Here is a 22,460-nt window from a genome sequence, read left to right as displayed (position 1 = left end):
CAAAATGTTGATAATGGTGGTAGCTGGTTGATAAATAGTGTGGGAGTTAGGATCATTTTCTTCTCTGTGTGAACTTTTCTATAGTAAAATTAAATACACGTCATGGGGAAGGGATAAATTAGGAGCTTGGAAGTAACACACACTGCCGTATGTAAAATAGATAACCAGCAAGGACCTACCGTGTAGCACAGGGATCTCTACTCAATATTCTGTTATCACCTATGTGGGAAAGCAATCTGAAAAAGGAGGAGTATGTGTATTTAACTGAGTCACTTTGCTGTTTTCCTGAAACTAACACGGCACTGTGAACCAATACACTCTGCTGGTTCCCTTTGTGAACTAACAGCATTATGAAGCAATTATACTCCAACAGAAAACAAAAAGCTATACGCTAATAAAATTTAGAACATGTTTCTCATTGGCTTGACCTTGGGCAGCATCATTTAATTGCTCTCAGCATTGATCCGCTCACCTGTAAAACTCGGGCTGTATCATTTATTTTGAGGATTGAAAGAGGTGCAAATCCTCATTTCCTATCTCTTAGGACTCAAGGGAATCAGATGGGAGCCTGCTGTAAAGAGCTCACAGTACAGCATGGGGACTATCAACAGTGATGGCTTCTGTGTCTTGAAACAGACAGTGGATGGCTGTGGCTATCGTGATGTTTCTGCTGTCACTGAACACTGGTCCAGGACAGCCAAGAGGCCATACCCTGGATCTGCATCCAGAACGGTCGACTTGCCTGAGTGGAGGCCTGTCTGTGCTGCCACTTCGTGGCCACGTTGGGAACGGCATCCTTGACAGCCTGCTGAGGTCTGGAAGTTCACCCCAGTGCAAGTCATCAGTACTTGGACGAGAAGCTGCCAGCATGGGAAGACTCCTGCGTCAGCCCTTGGAACGCATTTCCAGCAAAGCGAGTGGGTGGCCCGGGCAGGGGGTGCAGGAAGAGCAAGATGAACAGCCCACGGTGCCCCCAACAAAAATGGAAAGGAGTGAAAGTCGCTCAGTCATGTCCGACTCTTTGCAACCCCATGGACTATACAGTCCTTGGAATTCTCCAGGCCAGAATAGTGGAGTGGGTAGCCTTCCCTTCTCCAGGGGATCTTCCCAACCCAGGAATCGAACCCAGGTCTCCCGCATTGCAGGCAGATTCTTTACCAGCTGAGCCACCAGGGAAGCCCAAGAACACCGGAGTGGGCAGCCTTTCCCTTTCCCAGTGGATCTTCCTGACCCAGGAATCGAACCAAAGTCTCCTGCACTGCAGGCAGATTTTTTACCAACTGAGCTATCAGGGAAGCTCAACGAGGATGGAGTCACATGTAAAAGAAAATGTCCTCAGGAGAAGGTCATATAGAAGACACGACAGCATGTGGACCATGGGTGTGGTGTTTGTGACAGCTGAGCGCCTGCAAGTGCCAGGCTTTGTGCAGGTGTCTCCTCCTGGGCCAGCCCACCCTGCAGTGATGCGGGGATGGGAGATGGGCCAGATTCATCACACACTCGGAAAAAGGCGGAACTTTTGCCTGTTTTTCCCAACAAATCCCAGCCCACATAACCTTCACAGTTGAAGCCAGAACGGTCATCAGAGTGTTGGCTGCTGCCACAAGCTGCATTATCCTCTTTATTATTACTATTCGTCAGCAGGGGCATGGATTTTCATCTTTTTTCCAACTCCGAAATACACAAATTAAAAAAATATATGGGTATGATGGGTACAGCGGACAGAATTCTAAAAACGGACTAAAGCTACCCATCCCTGGTTTTTCAATCAAACGCTAGGTGCCACTGTGAAAGGACTTTGTAGATGTAGCTGGAGTCCTAAGCCAGCGACCTTTTGTAGAGAGTATCTGGTGGGCTCAATCTTGGTGAGCTGTTTAAAAGCAGAAAGTTTCCTTCTTCAGGCAAAGTCAGAATGCTTCACGGCATGAGAAGGATCTCTGCAGCTGGTGTGAAGCTGGGGGGTCCAGTGAGAAGGTGGCCTCAGAGCAGAGAGCAGCCCCCATCTGGCCACCAGCAAGGACACGAGGGCCTCAGATCTGCTGTCTCAGGGAGCTGGACTCCACGGACCATCTGAGCAGGCCCCCAGACCAGAGCCCAGCCTTGTGAGATGTGGCACAATGGAAACCCCACCTGGCTCACTAAGCCATGTGTCCATCCTAGGAGGTGGGCACCACGGACCATCTGAGCAGGCCCCCAGACCAGAGCCCAGCCTTGTGAGATGCGGCACAATGGAAACCCCACCTGGCTCACTAAGCCATGTGTCCATCCTAGGAGGTGGGCATTACGTCCACCCTCTCCACTTTATCTGGGCTCTCAGTATACAGAATGGATTAACCATACACCTTGTTCCAATTCCCATCGTGGTGTCTCATTCTTGACCCACTTTTGTTTGTTCACTTGTTTCAGTGTTGCAGGAGAGCCACCACCCCCCTCCCACCCCACCACCAAAAAAAACCCCAAAAAACAACAAAACCCTGCAGCTGGAGGAGACAGGGGCTCCCTGGTTAAGAGGTTTTCCTGGCAGAGGGGTCTGACAGCCACCAGCAAGTTGCACTGCCATTCCTCTGGAGCACACGGGCCCCAAACTGAAGTGTATGTTCTTGGTGAGAAAATGCCACCGAAAGGGGCCACAGACGCTCAGGCTGGAATAACCTTCTGCAAAAAGAGCCAGATCAGTTGCATGAGGAACGAAGAGACACGTGAACCGACAGTCAAGAGCATCTGAGGGTCGGCGGCAGCCCCCCGGAACCAGTGGTCTCCAGGGGTGGCTTGGGTGCAGGGTGGGCACCATCGCCTCCTCCTGCAGAGACGCCTGAAGGACGGGGAAGGAGGGGGTGGTGGCAAACTCCTGAGTCCCAAGAGGTGTCTTACAAAGCCTGTGGACATGGGAGAGGATTTGAATCTGAGGCTGATCAAATTGTTCATCTGTGAACTGCACTGCGATTGTAATACTCCTGGGCATCAACAGAATCAGCCGTTAGAAGAAAAGTGAGAGCTGTGTGAAGCATGAGGGTTGGCAGGAGGGACAGCTTCTCATTATGAGAATAGTGGGTGCTCTTTATGGAGCCATTAGAAAATGTAAATGGTAGGATGTTGTTGTTGTTATTGAGTCGCTGAGTTGTGTCCAGCTCTGCAACCCCATGGACTGCACACGCCAGGGTCCTCTGTCCATCATCATCTCCTGCAGTTTGCTCAAACTCATGTCCGTTGAGTCAGTGATGCCATCCAACCATCTCATCCTCTGTCATCCCCATCTCCCCCACCTTCAATCTTTCCCAGCATCAGGGTCTTGTCCAATGAGTCAGTTCTTTGCATTAGATGACCAAAGTATTGGAGCTTCAGCTTCAGCATCAGTCCTTCCAATGAATATTCAGGATTTTACGATTGACTGGTTTGATCACCTTGCAGTCCAAGGGACTCTCAAGAGTCGTCTCCAGCACCACAGTTTGGAAGCATCAGTTCTTCAGCGCTCAGTCTTCTTTGTGGTCCAGACTCTCACATCCACACATGACTACTGGGAAAACCATGGCTTTGACTGTACGGACCTTTGTCAGTGAAATGGTAGGGATAGGGATAGTAACATCTCCTCCTCCCGAGTTCCTTTTTCTCTTGTTGCTGTTAGGACCTTGGGCACCTGCACTCTTGGTCTTCCCTTGAACCCTTGACCCTGACCTTGGATTGATCACAAACCCAAAGCTGGAGCCATAGGCATCCTGAGGTGACAGCTGGGACCCTGTGATGAGCAGAGGTGAGCTGTACCTCTTGCCTGTTTCACAAGGCCAAAAACACTCATGTTATTGTGAAAAGCCTGGACTTCCCACAAGCAGGGCACAAGGGCAGAGGGGCTCTCTGGAGCTGTGGCTGAACCCAGAGTGCCTCAGAACCTCCTTCCCACCACTGGTGGCCTGACTGTCAGAAAACATGGACATGGATGCAGGGCCCATGGAAGCGGTGGGCACTCCTGCCTCTGCCCTCCTCCTTACGCCCTCCTGGACTAGGAACCAAAGCAACAGTAACTTAAGCCAGAGAAGTTTAATTCCCCATCTGCCAAAGTCTGGGTGGCTCTGTGGCCCCAGGTCTTCAGGGGCCCCAACTCCTTCCTGCTCACAGCTCTACCTTCCCCAGGGTGTGGCCCTTGCCCTCACCGTGGTTCTCACAGCAACATCCCAAAAAGCAGGCTGGCAGAAGTGGGGGAAGGGAAAGACCACACTGCAAGAGTCTTCTGAGGAGGTGGCCAGGATGCCAGGTGTCATATCAGGTCACACCCTATTGGCCTGAGTCATGTGGTCACGCCTAGCTGCAAGGGAGTCTGAGAAATAAGGTCTTCATTCTCATAATCCCTTTCCAGCTTAACATGCTAGTCCTATGGAGGATACCAGCAACAGCTTTATCTGGGGTCTTCTGTGACCCTCCACCTTCTCTGGGTATGGGAGACCCCTCTCCTCGACATCGCAGGAATTCGATGAGACACCTCCTGTGAGCCAGCGCTGTGCTCTCACGAGTGTGTGAGGCTGGGTTCTCCATCCACTCATTCAGCACTGCTGAATTCTAGGCTCTGCCTGTTCTCCCCACCCCACTGGCTGACAAACCGAGAGAGGTCCACAGCCAATGCACGCTGGAACCAGGGTTTAGCCCACTTCTGTCCCTGACGGCCAGCTTGCTCCTTCCAGACTCTGCTCCCCGCTGCCGGTCCACCCTGCTGCACGTCTGTCTTGCTTATTTGTCTCGCCTCTCGTGGGCCTTTCCTGACCAGCACGTGAGTTTATGAGGGCAGAGCGGGTCTGTTTTATCTGCTGTGGATCTAAGCAGCTCACGACTGCCCCTGGTGCCCAGTGTGAGCCCCTGGAGGTGAGTGGATGAATGAGTGAAGGCCTCTTAAAGTCCTGGGAGAAAGCCCCTTTCGCAACCACACCATTTCCCTGTCTATGAGTGCATGCATGCTAAGTTGCTTCAGTCCAGTCTGACTCTTTACGATACCACTGACTGTAGCCCGCCAGGCTCCCCTGTTCGTGGGATTCTCCAGGCGAGGATACTGGAGTGAGTTGCCATTTCCTCTTCCAGGGCATCTTCCCGCCCCAGGGATGCAGCTGTGTCCTTACATCTCCTGCGTTGGCAGGCATGTTCTTTACCCCTGGCACCACCTGGGAAGCCCCTGTTCCTGCTGGGACTCAAGTTAAAGCGGCTTCACGGATTTGACTGCTTTTCCCTCAGGTGGGACACTGGAGAGCGCTTTCTCCAAGGGGAGTTTTCACAGCCGAAGGTTCTCCCATCAACAGGAACAGAGCCAGTGTCCAGAGGTGGCAGAAAAGGTAGTTGGAGCCCACCTGGGCCGGGACCCCAGGGAGAGCCGGTCCACTCCCGGCCGGCTTCTCCACCCTCCCGCCGGGGCCCCTGGTGTAAGCGGCTCGGTGGGCTCCCGCGGGCCTCTCCCTGTCTCTGCGGTCACTCCTATCACCACCCTCCCGGGCCCTTCCGGCCACAGAGGGGCCTCTGGCTTCTCTCACGCCTGTCTGGATGGCTCTGCTGCTCACCTCACACGAGGGCAGCTCACAGAGGCACCCCTCCTGTGTGTGTGTGTCTCTTCTCTCTGTGTCTTGTCTGTGTGTGTTCCTCTGTGTGTGTGCGTGTTGGTGTATCTTGTCCGTGTGTGTGCGTATACCTCTGTGTGTATGTGTGTACCTGTGTGTATGTCTTATCCGTGTGTGTGTCCTGGCTCTGGGAGCCTCAACCCTGGCGTCATCTTACTTGTCAAATGTAAGAGCCGTCTGCCTTCCCCCGCGCTGTTTACTGCCCGTTTTTCACCTCAGCATTCTTTTCCTGACTGCTCCTGCTGGGCATTCATCCCAGCTGAGTTCAGCCAGAACTCAGGAAATGTGAGCGCGTCCCAACATCGGTCTAACAGACTGCAAACTGTGCGGGAATCCTCAAGTCCACCCCAGACAAGTTTCGAGTCACCTGGTGGGTACCCCTTCATCCCCACCTCCCTGAAGGATCAAAGACACAGCCGAGTCAGGCTGTGCAGAGATGTCATCTCTTACGTCTTCTGCACTGGCAGGCGAGTTCTTCACCACTAGGGCCACCTGGAAGCCCATGTTATCTACATTTTACCACAGTTAAAGACAATAATATACGGAAAAAACCTAGGATAGGCTTGGAAAAGTTTCAGTAGATGTGGGCATGGACATGCTTAGGAAAATCCTGGCAGAGCATCGGGAGGAAGGGAAGTGAATTAAACTTCTCTGTGACCCATGGCTTAGTCAATCTCAATTTCTTCTAAGTAGAAAAACATACAAGACCAACAACTTAAATGCTTCTCACAAAAACATAAGTTTTATGGCCCACTTAAACATTGTAAATCTTCAATTAAGACAAGAAATAAACGCGTTCTGGAACTCTGAGTAGATGTCATGGGTTAAATTGTGTTCCCTCAAAATTAACATGTTGAAGTCTTAACCCCGGGGCTTCAGGATGTGACCTTATTTGGAAATAAGGTCTTTATAGATTAATCAAGTTAAAATGAGATCATCAAATATATGCAGGGCAGCAGTGGAGATGCAGATATAGAGAAGAGACTTGCCGACATGGGGGGAGAGGAAGGAGAGGGTGGGGTGGAAGGAGAGCAGCACGGAAAGACGTACATGACCAAGTGTGACATAGGCAGCCAGTGGGAATTTGCTCTATGACTCAGGGAGTCCAACCCGGTGCTCCGTGACCACCTAGAGGGCTGGGGTGAGGTGGGAGGTGGGAGGGAGTTTCAAGAGGAAGGGGGCACATGTATACCCATGGCTGATTCATGTTGTATGGCAGAAACCAACGCAATATTGTAAAGCAGTTATCTTTCAACTAAAAATAGATAAAAAGATGAGTTCATGAGGCTGGGCCCTGATCCGACATGACTGGTGTTCTTATAAAAGGGGAACATTTGGACACAGACACACAGGGAGATGTCACGTGAAGATGAAGGCAGAGGTTGGGGTGATGCTTCTTCAAGCCAAGGAGCCCCAAAGATCAGCAAACCCCCAGAACCCGGGAGAGAGGCAGAGGAGATTCTCCCTCAGGCTCAGAAGGAGCCATGCTAGTGACACCTCGATCTTGGGCCTCTGTCCTCCAAAACTGTGAATCTATGGATTTCCATCGATTAAGCTCAGCAGTCTGTGGTGTTCTGTTATGGCAGCCTCGGAAAACTCATACATGGGGCTTAAAACAACAGACCTTTTCTTCGCTCTGTGACCGTGTTCAAATGTTCCTCCTCTCAAGGGGCACCAGTCAAATAGGATTAGGGCACACCATTCTCCATCATCACGGATTACGTCTACAGAGACCTCATTTCCAAGTAAAGTCGTATTGACAGGCATGGGGCGGGGGCGGGGTGAGGATTCTCAGCCCTTTGCACTTGGACTGAATTACACCATTGGCTTTCCTGGGCCTCCAGCTTGCAAATTGTGTGATTGTGGGTCTTCTCCGCCTCCACAACCCCGCGAGCTGAGTCCTCTAATAGATCTGCCCTTGTATAAATCTGTCTCTGGTGCTGTGTCTTTGCAGGGCACTGTAAGCTCTAACCCAGACTTCTGCTTCTGGGCTCTGAGCCACTGACAGGCGGTGGTCCTGGTACGTGAGGTTGGCTAGCAGAGTCCGAGCACACTTCTCTGGGCCCCATGAAGGTGGCCTGTCCACACTGGGGAGGCCCGGGGCCCGGTGTCGGGAGACCCGCCGGCCCACAGATAGAAGCCACAGTCTCCAAAATCAATTCGTCCGGCCACAGAGGGAACATTCTGGTTTCCCATCCACCCAGTCATTTCCCTGACATCGCCCCTGGCTGAGAACATAGGTGAGGAACCTCTGGCTGGGCCCCTGGGTACATCTGATCGCGTGGTTCCTTTCTGCCACCCACACATGGTTCCCTGCTGGCTCCGGGCTAAAGCTCACATTCCTAGGATGGCCAGCCTCAACTCCTTGCCCTCCAGGCCTGAGCAACATGCTGAACTGACATCTTGCAGGCCTTCTGTTCTCTAGAGTCCCAGCCTGGAGCATCCCTTCCTCTCCTCCTGAACCTCTGACCCCAAGCGGCCTTTGCCTGCCTGATTGTCGTATTGTTCAGTCGCTAAGTCGTGTCAGACTCTTTGCCACCCCGTGGACTGCAGCACTCCCAGCCTCCCTGTCCTTTACTATCTCCTGGAGCTTGCTCAGACTCATGTCCATTGAGTCGGTGATGCCATCCAACCATCTCATCCTCTGTCGTCCCCTTCTCCTCCCTCCTCCAATCTCTCCCAGCATCAGGGTCTTTTCAAATGAGTCAGTTCTTCGCATCAGGCGGCCAAAGGATTGGAGCTTCAGCTTCAGTATCAGTCCTTCCAATGCATATCCAGGGTTGATTTCCTTTATGACTGACTGGTTTAATCTCCTTGCTGTTCAAGGGACTCTCAAAAGACTTCTCCAGTACGACAATTCAAAAGCATCTATTCTTTGGCTCTCAGCCTTCTTTATGGTCCAACTCTCACATCCATACATGAGTACTAGAAATGCCATAGTTTTGACTATATAGACCTTTGTCAGCAAAGTAATGTCTTTGCTTTTTAATAAGCCGTCTAGGTTTGTCATAGTTTTCCTTCCAAGGACCAAATATCTTTTAATTTCATGGCTGCAGTTACTGTCCACAGTGATTTTGGAGTCTAAGAAAAGAATATCTGTCACTGTTTTCAATTTTTCTCCTTCTATTTGCCATGAAGTGATGGGACTGGATGCCATGATCTTAGTTTTTTGAATGCTGAGCTTTAAGCCAGCGTTTTCATTCTCTTCATTCACCCTCATCAGAGGCTGATTAGTTCCTCTTCACTTTCTGCCATTAAAGTGGTATCAGCTGCATATCTGAGGTTGTTGCTATTTCTCCCAGCCATCTTGATTCCAGCCTGTGATTTGTCCAGTCTGGCATTTCACTTGGTGTACTCAGCATAGAAGTTAAATAAGCAGTGTGACAGTATACAGCCTTGACATACTCCTTTCCCAATTTTGAATCAGTCTGGCTGGTAGCTATCTTTTGACTCAGGTTCCAGTCTGGCTGTCACCTCCTCCAGGAAGCACTCCTGGATTGCCATTGCTGTTTTAGGTTTCTCCTCTGTGCCCTCCTTCATTAAGGTCCTGATCACACCAGGAGTGAGAGGGGGAAGGTCTTTGCTCTTATCTTGGCTGAGGCTGTGGGCTCAGCTTGCCTCCTCTCAGTGTGCTGAGCAGAACAGAAGGAACTGTTTTTCCTCCCATCCTTCCCCCGTCACTGCCTCCTCCAGTTTCTCTTCCTTCCTCCTCAACTTCAGCTGGTCCTCCTCCAATCTGCTGATTCCCTCGCATGCCAGGATAACAACAGAGCTGCAAGGGGCCTCCTCCCAAGCCGCTGACACCCCCTCTCAGAGTCCAGCCTTCTCTCCTAGCTGCCCCCGCCTTCAGTTCCACGCCAGCCATGATTTACTGCATGGGCCGGGCTGTTTGCCAGGTGTCTGGTCCTGTCTAGAAGCAAGCAGTTAGCTTCGAGGTGATAAATGTGGCTCAACTGAGCTCAACCCAGCCGTGGCCCCAGGTCAGTCCCCAGACGCCTTGTGGACCCCCACTCCCCACCTCTGCAAAGAGTTTAGCAAAGAGAGATTATTTATTTACTTATTTAAAAAATGCTTTTATTTATTAATTTTTCGGCTGTGCTGGGTCTTCACAGCTGCGTGGGCTTTTCTCTAGTTGCAGAGGGCAGGGGCTACTCTGCGGTGCATGAGTTTCTCACTGTGATGGCTTTTGTTGGCCCAGAATACGGGCTCCAGGGCACGTGGGCTTCAGCAACTGTAGTTCCTGGGCTCCAGAGCACAGGCTCCCTAGCTGTGGTACCCGGGCTTAGCGGCTCTGCAGCACGTGGGATCTTCCCAAATCAGGGATCGAACCTGTGTCTCCTACACTGGCAGGTGGATTCTCTACCACTGATCCACCAGGAAAGCCCCAAGAGAGATGATTTAAATAACCTGCCTCCAATTCTTCTTTGTTCCTGGAAATGTCTTGCACGCGCTATATTTTGAAAAAATCCATGTAACAAGTTACACTCAATATACTTCTTAGCTGGGAAAGATGGACTCCTTTCTGCCTGGGCATTTCTATTCCTGCCAGGAGGGAAGACATGCGGGCTGATGGACGCTGACCTCAAGGATGACCTCAGGTGCTTGGGGTTTGTCTCCAGAGAGCTGGGGAGGGGCAGGCGCCCCAGCTGCCTTGTGCAGCCGGGAAAATATGTGTGTTAAATATCTCTGAGCTCATGAAGATTTTCAGTGAACAATGTGACAATATGCCCTCAGAATGAGCCCCCCGAAGGACGCCAGGCAGAGGACGTGCCCCTGGGTCATGGAGCCATCTCAGCAGGGACGCCTGTGTGGCAGGAACAAAGCAGACAAAATGAAACACCTGGTCGTTAGGTGCAGAAAAGCAGCTGAATAGCCGCTGAAGCTCTGAGAAGAAATATTCTGTATTTGGTCACAATGGAGGCTGTGATTTTTCAAAAAGAACATACAAGGTAGTTGATGTGGGCTTCCAGGTGGCTCAGTGGTGAAGAATCCGCCTGCCAATGCAGTAGATGCAGGTTTGAGCCTTGGGTTGGGGAAAACTTCTGGAAAAGGAAATGGCAACCCACTCCAGTATTCTTGCCTGGAGAATCCCATGGACACAGGAGCCTGGCGGGTACAGTCAGTGGGGCCACAAAGAATCAGAAACAAGTGACTAAACAACGACAGTGTGGCAGAGTTCTGTCTTGTAGGCAATGGTGGGATGCCGTGGAGCGTCCAGGTTTGGGGAGCTGTTCGGGCTGTGGAGCAGCAGGCTCCATCTGGGAGCCCTGGCCTGGCGATGGCCTATGTGCTGGCCTGACTCACAGCTCCTGGAACGCTCGTTTTTGCCCAGTCCTCTTTGGGCTTCCGGGCCCAACTGTCCACATGCGCGAGTTCTGGGTGCCCGTGCATCCCAGTGCAGATGCCTATTCAACACACTACAGGTGTCAGCCAGTGCCGGCTCTGCTGTGGATTCCGGTGTTGGAGGAGGTGGTAAGACACCCTGCCCTGCCCTCGGAGTGCTGCGGTGGGACAGAGAAGTGGTGCATGTATCGGGCCCTCTCTCTAGGACCTCGTTTGCGGGATCTCCATGCAGTGACAAAGACCCAGCACAGCCAAAAATTGGAAATAATAATAAGCGTGACTGCGGCTGTGTACAGAGCACTTGCTCTGAGCCCCCGCGCTGCTGAAACCTGCCCCTTCCCTGAACCTGCAACAGCCTCCTGTGGGCTGGTGCTGTTTTCCCAGGGTCTCTAGGGGAGGAAGCCAGTGTCAGACGAGGGGCAGGGGGTGTCGCTAGCCAGGGAGGGGTGGAGGCGAGCTAAAACTTGGGTCCATTGGACTCCAACACTCACGCCCTCGCCCTGCCCCAGAGACCGCCCTGGAGGAGCTCCTGCAGGTCGCGGAGCCTGGGCTGCACCAGTGAGGGGCAGAATCCCATCTAGGCCACCAGGTGTGCAGAGGGGTGGAGCAGGGTGGCCCCTGGCTCCAGTTCCCCTCCCTGCTTTTCCCTCGAGACTGTTCAGCACCTCCACGGGGCGCACGCAGCCCAGAGAAGGCTGCCCTGGCCAGAGCAGGCAGCCGACCGTGTCCCGCCCCTGACCGCGCCAGTGTTTTCTTTAGTTGGGGGGAGGGGGGCGATGCTCGAGTCACAGCGCGTGGGCTTCTCGCTGCAGGGGTTTCTCTTGTTGCGGAGCACGGGCTCTAGGGCACTGGCTCCGTAGCTGTGGTTCACGGGCTTAACTGCCCCGTGGCGTGTGGGATGGTCCCAGATCAGGAACCGCTGAGCCACCAGGGAAGCCCTGTGGTCACTGTACTGGTCTTGACCCTGAAGGCAGTGTACTGGGGTGAAGATGCAGCCACATATTCCAGAAGTGTGCACCCCCTGAGAAGCCCAGGAACTGGCCCCTGATCTGGACCCTGCAGCTAGCCTCTCTGGGGTTGCTGTAGAGGGAGAGAAGGCTGGTTTGTTAGTTTCCTTGAAACAGGCTCTGTCCCCTCCTGACTGTGTGGCCTCAGACATGTTGCTTAACCACTCTGAGCCTCAGTTTCCTCATCTGTAGGAGGGTGTGGTCTTGAGGTTATGTAGAGGAGGGTTCATCAGGGGAGCAGCCCCTGGTGTGATTTCAAGCTGCTGCATGAAGCTGCTAGGAATGAGGCTGCTGTGCCTCCGGACATCACATCCACATCCCAGGCAGAAAGACGGAGAACAGGAAGACCTTGAGATCAAGAAGGGAAGCTCCTCTGGCAGAGTCCCCTTGCCTCTCATTGGTCACCACTGGGTCACATGCCCACCCTTTAACCAATCACAGGCCAGAGGAATGTGGTGCCAGGACTGGTGTGGACCAATCACAGCTCATCCCTTTCAGGAGTGGCCCTAACTCTGAGATGCTGAAAGCTCCAGGTGCTGTCTGCCACCTTGCGATGTGGGGTCAGGATAGCCTGGTGGCCAGGGGCGGGGAGGTAGTGCAAAGTCCGGCATTCGTAGCCTTACCTAGGCAGGAGATGCCCTTGTGCCTTGTAAAGACAGAGAAAAGAGGATGGGTGACGTGGTCCTGTGTGCAAGGTCACACCTGATGGGAACTGGCCCCAGGCCACCACTGTCCACGCCTGATCACGTTCCCCTGGCAGATGCTGGAGCTGAGACTCTGGCAGGGGGGTCTCCGGTGAGACATTACTTAAATGGTGTAACATCCAGCTGGGTGTCAGAGGTCCTGGGAGCCATTGGAGGCATTCCTAGCTTGCATGCCTTCCATGACGGGGCGCTCTCCACCTGCCCAGGACTGGCAGCTCCGGTCAGGCACTGTGGCCACAGGAAGAACCTCTCAGTTCCTGGGGAGGCTGGAAAATGAACAGACAATGGGAATCCAGCCAGGAAAATTTTATACACCATCTGTTCTGGCCAGGGTGTCTAGAGAAAGAGCCTTGAAAAATGCAGCCTTTGAGCCAGGCCCAGGGGTCAGGGGTGGACTCGTCCAGCCCCTGGCTTTCAAATGGTTACACAAATCTCTACAGCCCTCCACCCATCCTCAGGCCCCAAGGCTGTGAAGGATATATCAGCTCCAAGGGGGGCTTCAGGTGTCTCCTCTCTGTCTCACCCCGCTTCTTTCTCCTCTCTCATTAAAGCTCAAAGAGTACTTAACGAAAAACACCTTGAGAATGTTCAAGGCCTGGACAGAGCTGCCAAGAAAACTGCAAACTCTGGAAAACAAACAGCTGGCAACGGTCCTTCGGCTGACCAAGGAGGGTCTGAGGAGAGATCTACCCTGCACCTCCCTCCAAACTCCCCGCCAAAGACAGAACCCCGTCCTCAGGAGGCTCCAAAGTGGGGGCACCAAGGCTGATCTCAAGGGGTCCCAGGGGCAGAGGCTGATGGGCGACCCCCAGGTGGCAGAGAAAGGGGATACTCTCTGTTGGAGGGAGACTGTGGACACCCGAGGAGACTGTCGTCTCTTCCAGATCCTGGGCCGGCGTCTGTGTGCTGGCTCAAGAGCAGAAATGGTCCCCGAGGGGAGGAGAGCAGCGCCCACAGGGTGTAGGAGACTGAACACCGGCTGGAGAGCCTCGGCCGCTCCCAGTGCCACCTGGGGGCCTGCAGGCTGGGGGAGCTCACTTTCTCCCCACACCCCCTCCTGCACCAGTAGGTGGTTAAGAGCATCCAGCCTACAATGGAGCAGCTCTGCCAGCCAAGCCTCCTCGGCCACTGGCTCTCTGATCCTTTCGTCTGCATCTCCAAAGGGGATCACGGTTCCCAGGTCAACTGAGTTTTGCTGCTGTAACAAACAGCTCTCCAGCCCCAGGGGCTTGGAGCAAAGGCTTATTTCCTGCTCAAATCCCATGCCTCTCGATGGCCATATGGGGGCCCTGCAAGAAGGCCTTCTCATCCCTCGTCTGAGGTTGGGGTCCTCAAAAGCGGTCCTCAAGAGAAAGCTTTGCAGGGCAGGCAGTTTACCTGGGAGATGATGGCCAGGGAGAGGGAGGGAGGGAGGGAGGCACACGAGGTTGCTTTCTTTGGGGCTGACGGACCTGTGGACGACAGGATCACTCCCACAGGGCGCTGGGAGAAGGTGTAGAACCGCCCACTCGAGGGCTAGGTTATCTAGCCCTCGGGGCAGCAGCTGTGGGTCCTGGAGATGGGTTGCCCAGCCTTTTCATCTGCCTGCGAAGAAACCCAGGCCAAGCACCCAGAGACAGAGCAGGGCTTCTGCAAGCAAGCCCAAGCATCAGTGACTCTGAGCATGGGCACCCATGCTGTCCGCTTGGTTCCGGAACCCTGGCCAGCCGGGAGCCAGGGTGCTGCCGGAGATTCTGCGGAAGGACAGGGGGACAAGGTGTCCTGCTCTGGTTCTGAAGCTTCTGCCGGAAGTGACAGGGGCTACTGGCATTCATAATTATTGGCCAAAGACTGGGACCTGGCCTGAGGGCTCCTGGGTTTAAGTCAGCTTAAGGGTCTGATGCCAAGCAGAAGCTAAGTAAATGTGATTTTCTTTCTTTTTTTTTTTGCATTAATTCAGCAAACATTTCTGAGCCCCTTTGTGGGAACAAGGCATAGAGCTGGTGCCAGCCCCTGCCCTCCGTGAGTGCGGGCCAGAGGGGCCGTGGCGAAGCTGGGCCTGGAGTCTGCACCCTGGAATCCTGCGTGGAGGAGTCATGATAATCCTCCCAGAGGGCGGATGGTGGGGTGGGGCTTTGAAGGATTGCTGGGAGCTCTTCCAGAGGGTCTCAGTAAAAAAAGGTAGCTTTTCTCATGAAGTAAAGTGCTGTCATGGCAACTCATGGATGCCTGCAACCTGGCAGTTCACAACACCATTTCTTACCTGTAGCTTCATTCACATGTCAAAACGACTCTTGGTGGTAAATATTAGTGTCCCTGTTTTGCAGATGCGTAACTGAGGCTCACGGTTAAGTCAGTTTCCTGGGGTGACGTGGCTAGGGGGTGATCCAGGATTTGAGCCTGGGTCTCGTACTCTATGCCAAGTATCTTCTCGAGGGGTGCGTCTGCTCCTCAGTGACTCTGTGACTTTGCACTGGCCACTTTCCCGCTCTGAGTCCCTCATCTGTAGATGGGGGCAGTCCCCCGGGCTGTGCCTCTCAGAATGAGCAGGTGATCCTGGACCAGAAGGCCTTCTGCTGACATCCCAGGCTGCAGTGGTCATGCCTGTCTTGGCTCAACAAAATGCCACACACTCGGGGCTCAGACCGCCCAGGCTTACTTCTCACAGCTCTGGACACCCCCAGTCCAAGGTCAGGGGGCTGGAGTGATCGGGCTCCTAGGGGATTTCTCTTCCTAACCTGGGGATGGCTGCCTTCTCCCTGTGTGTCTCCTTCTCTGAGGAGGGCATGAATTCCATCAGGGACCCCACCGTCATGACCTAATCACCCAAAGGCCCACCTCCAAATACCACCTCGTGCAAGGAGGCGGGCGGGGGGGCGGTGAGATGTTAGGGCCTCAACATGTGGATTTTGGGGGGAAAAACGTTCAGTTCACGGGAGACCCCTCTTCTTTATGGGCGCAGTACCGAGCGCCGGAGTGCCACGTGCCCTCTCTTGCGGCAGCTTCTGCTGGTTTACCTGTGTCTCTGCTCGGATGCTCAGTCAAGTCTGACTCTGCGGCCCCGTGGACTGTAGCCCACCAGGCTCCTCTGCCCGTGGGCTTTCCCAAGTGAGAATACTGGGGCGGGTGCCATTTCCTCCTCCAGGTTTATCTGGATCGCTTGCTATTTTTGTCTCCCCTGCTGGTGTGAAGCAATGGGTGATCCCTTCTTTATTGGTGATGGGTTACAGGGCAGAGTGGCGCCTTCTCTGAGCAATGCAGCTTCAGTGCAGTTTCTATGATCACCAGGAGGGAAGTTTCCAGAACAGTCCACCTGAGTGTGTCCAGTTCTATCCAGCCCCACAGTCACGGTCCTAGTGGTCTAAGAGGCTGCTACCGGGTCACCTCTCCTCTAACCTACCGTTTATGTGGTACCCAGAGCATCTTTCTAAAAGGCACATCTCCCTTTGGCAACCAGCTGCCTCACCCTGCCATGCCTCCTTATTGCACTGACAGTAAATTACCTCTGCTTCAAGGGCTTCCCAGGAGGCACGAGGGGTAAAGAACCCGCCTGCCGTGCAGGCCAGGGAAGAAACACAGGTTCCATCCCTGGGTCGGGAAGATCCCCCTGGGAGGAAGATAGGGCAAACCCAGTGTCCTTGCCTGGAGAACCCCACGGACAGAGGAGCCTGGCAGGGGACAGTCCGTGGCCTCAAAGAGGCGTCAGACACGACTGAAGCGGCTTAGCACGCAGCACGCACGCACCTCTGCGTCCCAGTTTGGGACCGGGGTCTGGTCCTGTTTCCTGGGAGGTCAGGTCTTCCCTGCTTGACTGCCTAAACACCAGGCCGCTGGAATGGGCTTCGGCTCCGGCGCCATGCCCTGCTCTGCACTCCGCCGGGGGGTAGGGGGGTGGGGGTGGGTGGGGTGGCTGGAGGGGTGGCGGGGGTGTGGGGGTCTTGTCTCTTGGCTCCGCCTCCGCTTCGGGCCTCAGGCCCCGTCCCCGCCCCGCAGCTTCCCTAACCCCTCCCACCAGGGAGAGGCGGGTCAGTGCTGGGGGCCGTGGGCAGGGCTCCGGAGCGGGGCTGCCTGGGTTCCCCCCATCCCGGCAGGTCCCCCCCCAGGTCACCCCCCGCTTCTGCTACCTTCTGGCCCCCGCTGGCGGGGAGAGTGGGAGGATGGAGTGATGCGCGGATGCCCACGCAGGGCTGGGCGCGTGTGCCACCGGGGCTCTCCGCTGTGAGCAGGGAGGCCCGGCGGGCCGTCAGGGAAGCTCGCGGTCCGCCAGCGCGCCGTCCGCGCTCAGATTGTCCACACGCGGGCCCCCCGCGTGCCAGGCTGGGATTCGTCCGCCCGCGGTGCTGCCGGAGCCAGGGCCCGGGCCCTGTGTACCGGTCACTTGCCTCCTGGGCCCCGGCTGCTGGCCTTGGGGATTCTTGTGTGTTCCTTTCTGCGCTCCTGCGATGGAGATTTGATACTGCTTTACTTTGCCTAAAGGACCAGCAATTAGAGATTTATGTGCAAAGCCCCTGCTGGGTCAATACTAGGCTGACCTTGTGCCTCTCATCTTCCTCCCGCTCCTTTCACCCCTCCTGCCTCTGCCTTCTGGCCTCCCATCTTCCCCCTGTTTATTGCAGTCCCTGGTTTTGGTGTTCGTGCTCAGAGGCTTCCCAGGGGGCGCTAGTGGTAACGAACCTGCCTGCCAGTGCAGAAGACAGGAGAGAGGAGGGTTCTATCTGGTTGGTGGGCTCTGTCGGTTCGATCCCTGGGTTGGGAAGATCCCCTGGAGGAGGACAGAGGAGGGCATGCCAACCCACTGCAGTATTTTTGTCTGGAGAAGCCCATGGACAGAGGAGCCAGTCAGTGGGGTGGCAGAGTCGGACACGACTTAGCCCGCTTGCTCAGGATTCCAGGCTGGATGAACCCGCCCTTACGTGATGGCTTTATGGTTTCCAGTTCTCTCCGAGGTGGGCACCGAAGGCGGGGTGATGACACAGGTGTGAAAGGAGCACGGAGGTCAGAGGTCGAGGAGAGAGGCAGCCGGGAGACGAGGAAAGGTCTGGCTCCTGGGATTGGGGGTGTGTGAACCGAGGTGGTCCTGGCTCTGCCGGAGTCACTCCTGTCCAGAGGGAGTGAGACAGATCTTACCACCATCCCTCCCCCACCTCTGACAGGGGCGAATCCTGCCTCCCAGGTGGTTTTAAAGACCAAATAAACCAGGGACTCTACAAAGTCTCTGTAAATAACCAAAGGCGCGACATATGTTTGATTCATGGAGTTCTACCTTCCCACGTGAATGAAATTTTCTTGCTTAAATATGTATTTTTAAAATGGCTAAACTAAAACATGTGCACTGAAAAAAGCTGAGCCCCGTGCAAGCTGGTAAACAAAACGTGGACGGTTTCTTTCCGAATCCAAAGATTATCCGCTGTTAGCATTGTTTACCGGGTAGATGCAGAAACATCCAGAAAGTGTGGAGGCTGGGCTCTCTGCTGCGTGTTGTTGGTGCTACAGACACACCCTGCGTCCCCGCATCCCCGTGCCCCGCCCCGAGAGCCTCGGCTTCGCCAAGTTTACGCTGGGGACGAGCGTCGCCTCTGCCTTTTGTGCGGGGATTAAATGTTCCTCACCCAGCACGGCCTCATTGCAAGCAGTTCCACCACTGTGGCTCCAAAACCCGGATGCGTTTATGGAGCAGGCTTGATTCCCAACTAGCGATTTGCAAAGGCCAAACACAGCAGGACTCCTGTTCTGATTCCAAGAGTGATTTTAATGGCAGACAAGTTGCTTTGGGCTCCCCTGTTTTGTTTGCTGAAGTTGCTTAATGCCTCCCATTCAGTGTGCTTCAAGCCCTGCTTTCCAGGTTTTAAAAAAATTGTGATAAAGTGCCCAGAACCTAAAACCCCCTCAGCCATGAGGTGTGCCGTTCCGTGGCGTTACGTGCATTCACGTGGTGGCACAACCATCTTTGCCATCCTCCTCCAGTTTTTCCATCTTCTCAAACTGAACCTCTGTCCCCATCAAACAACACCCCCAGCTCCTCCAGCCCCAGGCACCCGTCATTCTACTTTCCGTCGCCAGGAATTTGATGACTCTGAGAACTTATATAAAAGGAACCGTACGTATACGAGTGGATTTGTCTTTTTGTGAGTGACTGACTTCACTGAGCAGAATGCCCTCAAGGTTCATCCCTTTTGCAGCCTGTGTCAGAACTCCCTTCCTTTGTAAGACTGAATATTGTTCTGCTGTGTGGTTGGACCACATTTTGCTGATCCATTCATCCATCTGGGGACATGAGAGTTGCTTCCACCTCTTGGCTCTTGTCAATAACGCTGCTGTGGACATGTATGTGGACATATTTGTTCTAGTCCCTCCTTTTGGTTCTTTCGGGTGTAAACGCACCCAGGTTTTAAGCACCTTCCAGGCCTGGAGCCTCATTGGAAGGACTGATGCTGAAGATGAAGCTCCAATACTTTGGCCACCTGATGTGAAGAAGTGACTCATTGGAAAAGACCCTGATGCTGGGAAAGATTGAGGGCAGGAGGAGAAGGGGATGACAGAAGATGAGATGGTTGGATGGCATCACTGACTCCATGGACATGAGTTTGAGCAAGCTCCAGTTGGTGATGATCAGGGAGGCCTGGCGTGCTGCAGTCCATGGGGTCGCAAAGAGTTGGACACGACTGATTGACTGTACAACAACGACAGATCTGGTGCTAGGTGTCGGGGATGAAGAGATGAGGAGGGGGAGGCTTCTGTTCTCAGGAAGCTGGAGTCCGGAACAGGAGGTGGAAATGGGCAGGTAGTGACACTGGGTGGGAGACACCAACTGTTCCTCTGAACCACTTTGACTTTCTGCGTGCTGCCTCATCTATTTCATCACTTCCTCATGGGTGCCGAGAAGCAGCCTTGCATATCAGCTCCATTTTATAGGTGAGAAACTGAGTCATGGGAGGATGCAACGCCTGGGCTGAGATCACCTGGTTAGTCATGAGATCGAGCGCCAGAATTCAGGCCCAGAGAGCCCAGTTCACCAAGCTGTTCTTTAAAAAGAAATCCCCCATGCAGCTAGTTTGAGACATTTTTGGCTGCATTTGCAGGTGACAGAAACCCAGCTCACTCTGGCTCCAGGGAGGGAGTTGATGGCTCGTGTAATTAGCAAGGCCAGGTGTTGGGCTGGCTGCCGGCTCTGCCAAGCTTGGGGGTGGGGGCTGCCTCTGCTGCTCTCTCAACCCCGGGGGGCTGCCTTCCTCTGGGTCTTTATTTAGCAGTTCTTCTGGGCAGCTGAGGAAGCTGACCCCCCGAAGTCCAGGCTTCTGTGGTCCTCAGGGCTCAGATCCCAGAGCCCCCGACCCCGCCCCGGTCCAGGGGGCCAATCGTTGGAGGCCTTCTGGGACCTAGCTTGGTTTCCGAGCCTGGGCTTGAGCGAGTCATGGGCCAGGAGGACAGATTTTGGACTTGCAGGTCCAGCAGACCTCACAGGCAAGGGGGAGAAGCAGGCTGGCAGGAAAGTCACGGAGTCCTCACAGGGAGCTCTCTGACGGCGGAGCCCAAACAAGAGTGGAAATGATAAGCCGACCGTGAGCGTCAGAGGCCCCACGTGGTTTTCATCTCCTATGTGCGAGCCCACTCTGAAGATGGCTGAAGTAAAAATAGCTGCCTTTCCGGGCACCTCATGAAAGTTTATCATCCGCAGGGATTCGTGTATGAAAACCTTTCTTGTTTTTTGATACAATATTTTAACTTTGGTTCTTCAGCGTGCAGATGTAGACCTCTGCCAACTCTTCCCTCCAAGCAGAGGTGTTCCTGGGAGTCACCTCCTGGGTGTTGCCCACAGGCTGGGCTAGCCACGTCCATGCTGACCACCTGCCTCCTGGGGGTGGAGCGTGCGAGACCCGGGGGCCAGATGCCTGGTCCCATCTCCACGTCCACGTTCACCTCTAACGCGGAGGTCGTTATGCACAATTCCCAGGGTAAGGTTTAAATAAAAACAATGTGGGTGAGGAGGCTTTACAACCTGGAAGACGGAGGGAGTGAGGAGAAATCAAACCACCTTGTGGTTTTCTGTGCCCACTGCCTGCAGGGAGGCAGCCCCCGCCGTGATCCTCCCCTGCCGCCCACCCGCAGATGTTGGGACTTTTAAAGAGCTGCTGACTGTCAGGGGGCTTCCCTTGGCATCTTTAACACCTGCTCATCGGAGAGATGGTGCTAGGTGGCCTGGCCTGGGGTAGTGGCAGCGTGATTGGGGGAGTGGATGGAGGGAGGTCCCATGATGGGGGTGCCGTGGCTCAGAGAGGGGAATGCGGCGGAACCTGTCCTTCTGACCTGCACGTGGACGCCTGTGGGAAGCCCGGGGACCATCATATCTACAAGCCCCTCCGCTTTATTTCTGGAGGACATTCCTGGTCATTGCTTCTTTTGGGGGGACTCAGGATCCTCACTTCTGTTCCCTCCAACCCACCCTGATCTTCTCCGTTTCCCAAATACATTCTGACTGGGTACCTGGCCCTTTCTCTGGAGCTGGGGATACAGCTGGGAGCAACACAGACCACCCCTCTTCCCTGAGTGGGGCTTACGATCCAGGGGGGGATGTGATAGCAAGCAAGAAACAAAGCCAGTCATCTGCCTACCGTGTGTGTTAGAGGATGTGGGGTGAGGTGGGGAGAACGGGCAGCCCCCAGGGACAGGGTGCGGCCGCTGAACCTGGGGGGAGAAAATTCCGGAGGAGGAGGTGGGGCACGAAGGCAAGAAGGGCCTGGCTGGTGGGAGGAGGGTGGGAGGGAGCCAGGCACACACAGGCCATGGCATCTTTTTGAAAAAAAAATTTTAAACATGACATTGTAACGCAACTATGCTCCAGTAAAAATTAATAAAGAAATTTTAACAATTTTATTGAGGCATAATTCTCGTACCATTTAATCCACCCATTAAACAGACAATTAAACAGGTTTAATATATTCGATGGTTGTGCAACCACAGTCGATTATAGACCAATTTCATCATCTTGAAAAGGAATCCCGCACCGTTTAGCCAGGGTCACTCCCATCCCCCCGCCCGAGCCCTGAGCCATAGCTCTCACCGGCTCTCTACCTCAGCAGGTTTCCCTGTTCTGGACATTTCACAGGAATGGAATCCCACGGGGTGTGGCCTTTCGCGTCCGGCTGAGCATCTTGTCCTGGAGTTTCATCCGTGTTGCAGCCTACATCCACCCCGCTCTTTTTCCTGGCTGAATGGTATTCCACCACGTGGATGGACCACGTTCGGTTCACCCGCTCGTCCCGTGTACGGGTGTGGTTCCCACCGTTTGACCTCTGGGGGTGTGCTGCTCTGGACGCCTGTGTACACGTCACCGCATGGACACGCTGTCACTGGTGGCGGCGTTTTGTGTGGAGGAGAGTCACGCTCCAGCTCACACCAGAAGTTCTTGTGCAAGTTCACATGTTCGTCACTCTGGGGAAGCAGACATAGGGAGTGTCAGCCCCAGGTGGAAAGATGGAACCCAGGTGGCCCCACGTGGGTGCGGGAGCTGCCCTTCCGGCCCTGCACTTGCTTGAAGTGTGGACTTAGGTGCTCCTGATCCCACTGAGCATCCTCTGTCTCTTTATGATTAACCTCTGGATGGTTTCAGAACGGCCAAACATCAGCTTCCCCTAATGCTAACTGTGAGTCTCACGATGAGAATAACTATTTAAAGAGTTAAGTAACTCACGTACAAAACAGAAGGTGTGTCCTGAGAGATCCGTCTCCTCAGCCGCCAGCCCATCCTCCGCTGACCCACCCAGGCCCACCTGCCCTCACCTGGGGAGAGGGTGGCCAGGTAAAACACAGGGTGCCCAGTTAAACGTGAATTCCCGATAAAC

This window comes from Muntiacus reevesi, chromosome 22, assembly GCF_963930625.1.
Source record: "Muntiacus reevesi chromosome 22, mMunRee1.1, whole genome shotgun sequence".
Classification (NCBI taxonomy): Eukaryota; Metazoa; Chordata; class Mammalia; order Artiodactyla; family Cervidae; genus Muntiacus; species Muntiacus reevesi.
The sequence above is the reverse complement of the archived record's forward strand: the minus strand, read 5'-3'. Positions refer to the sequence as shown.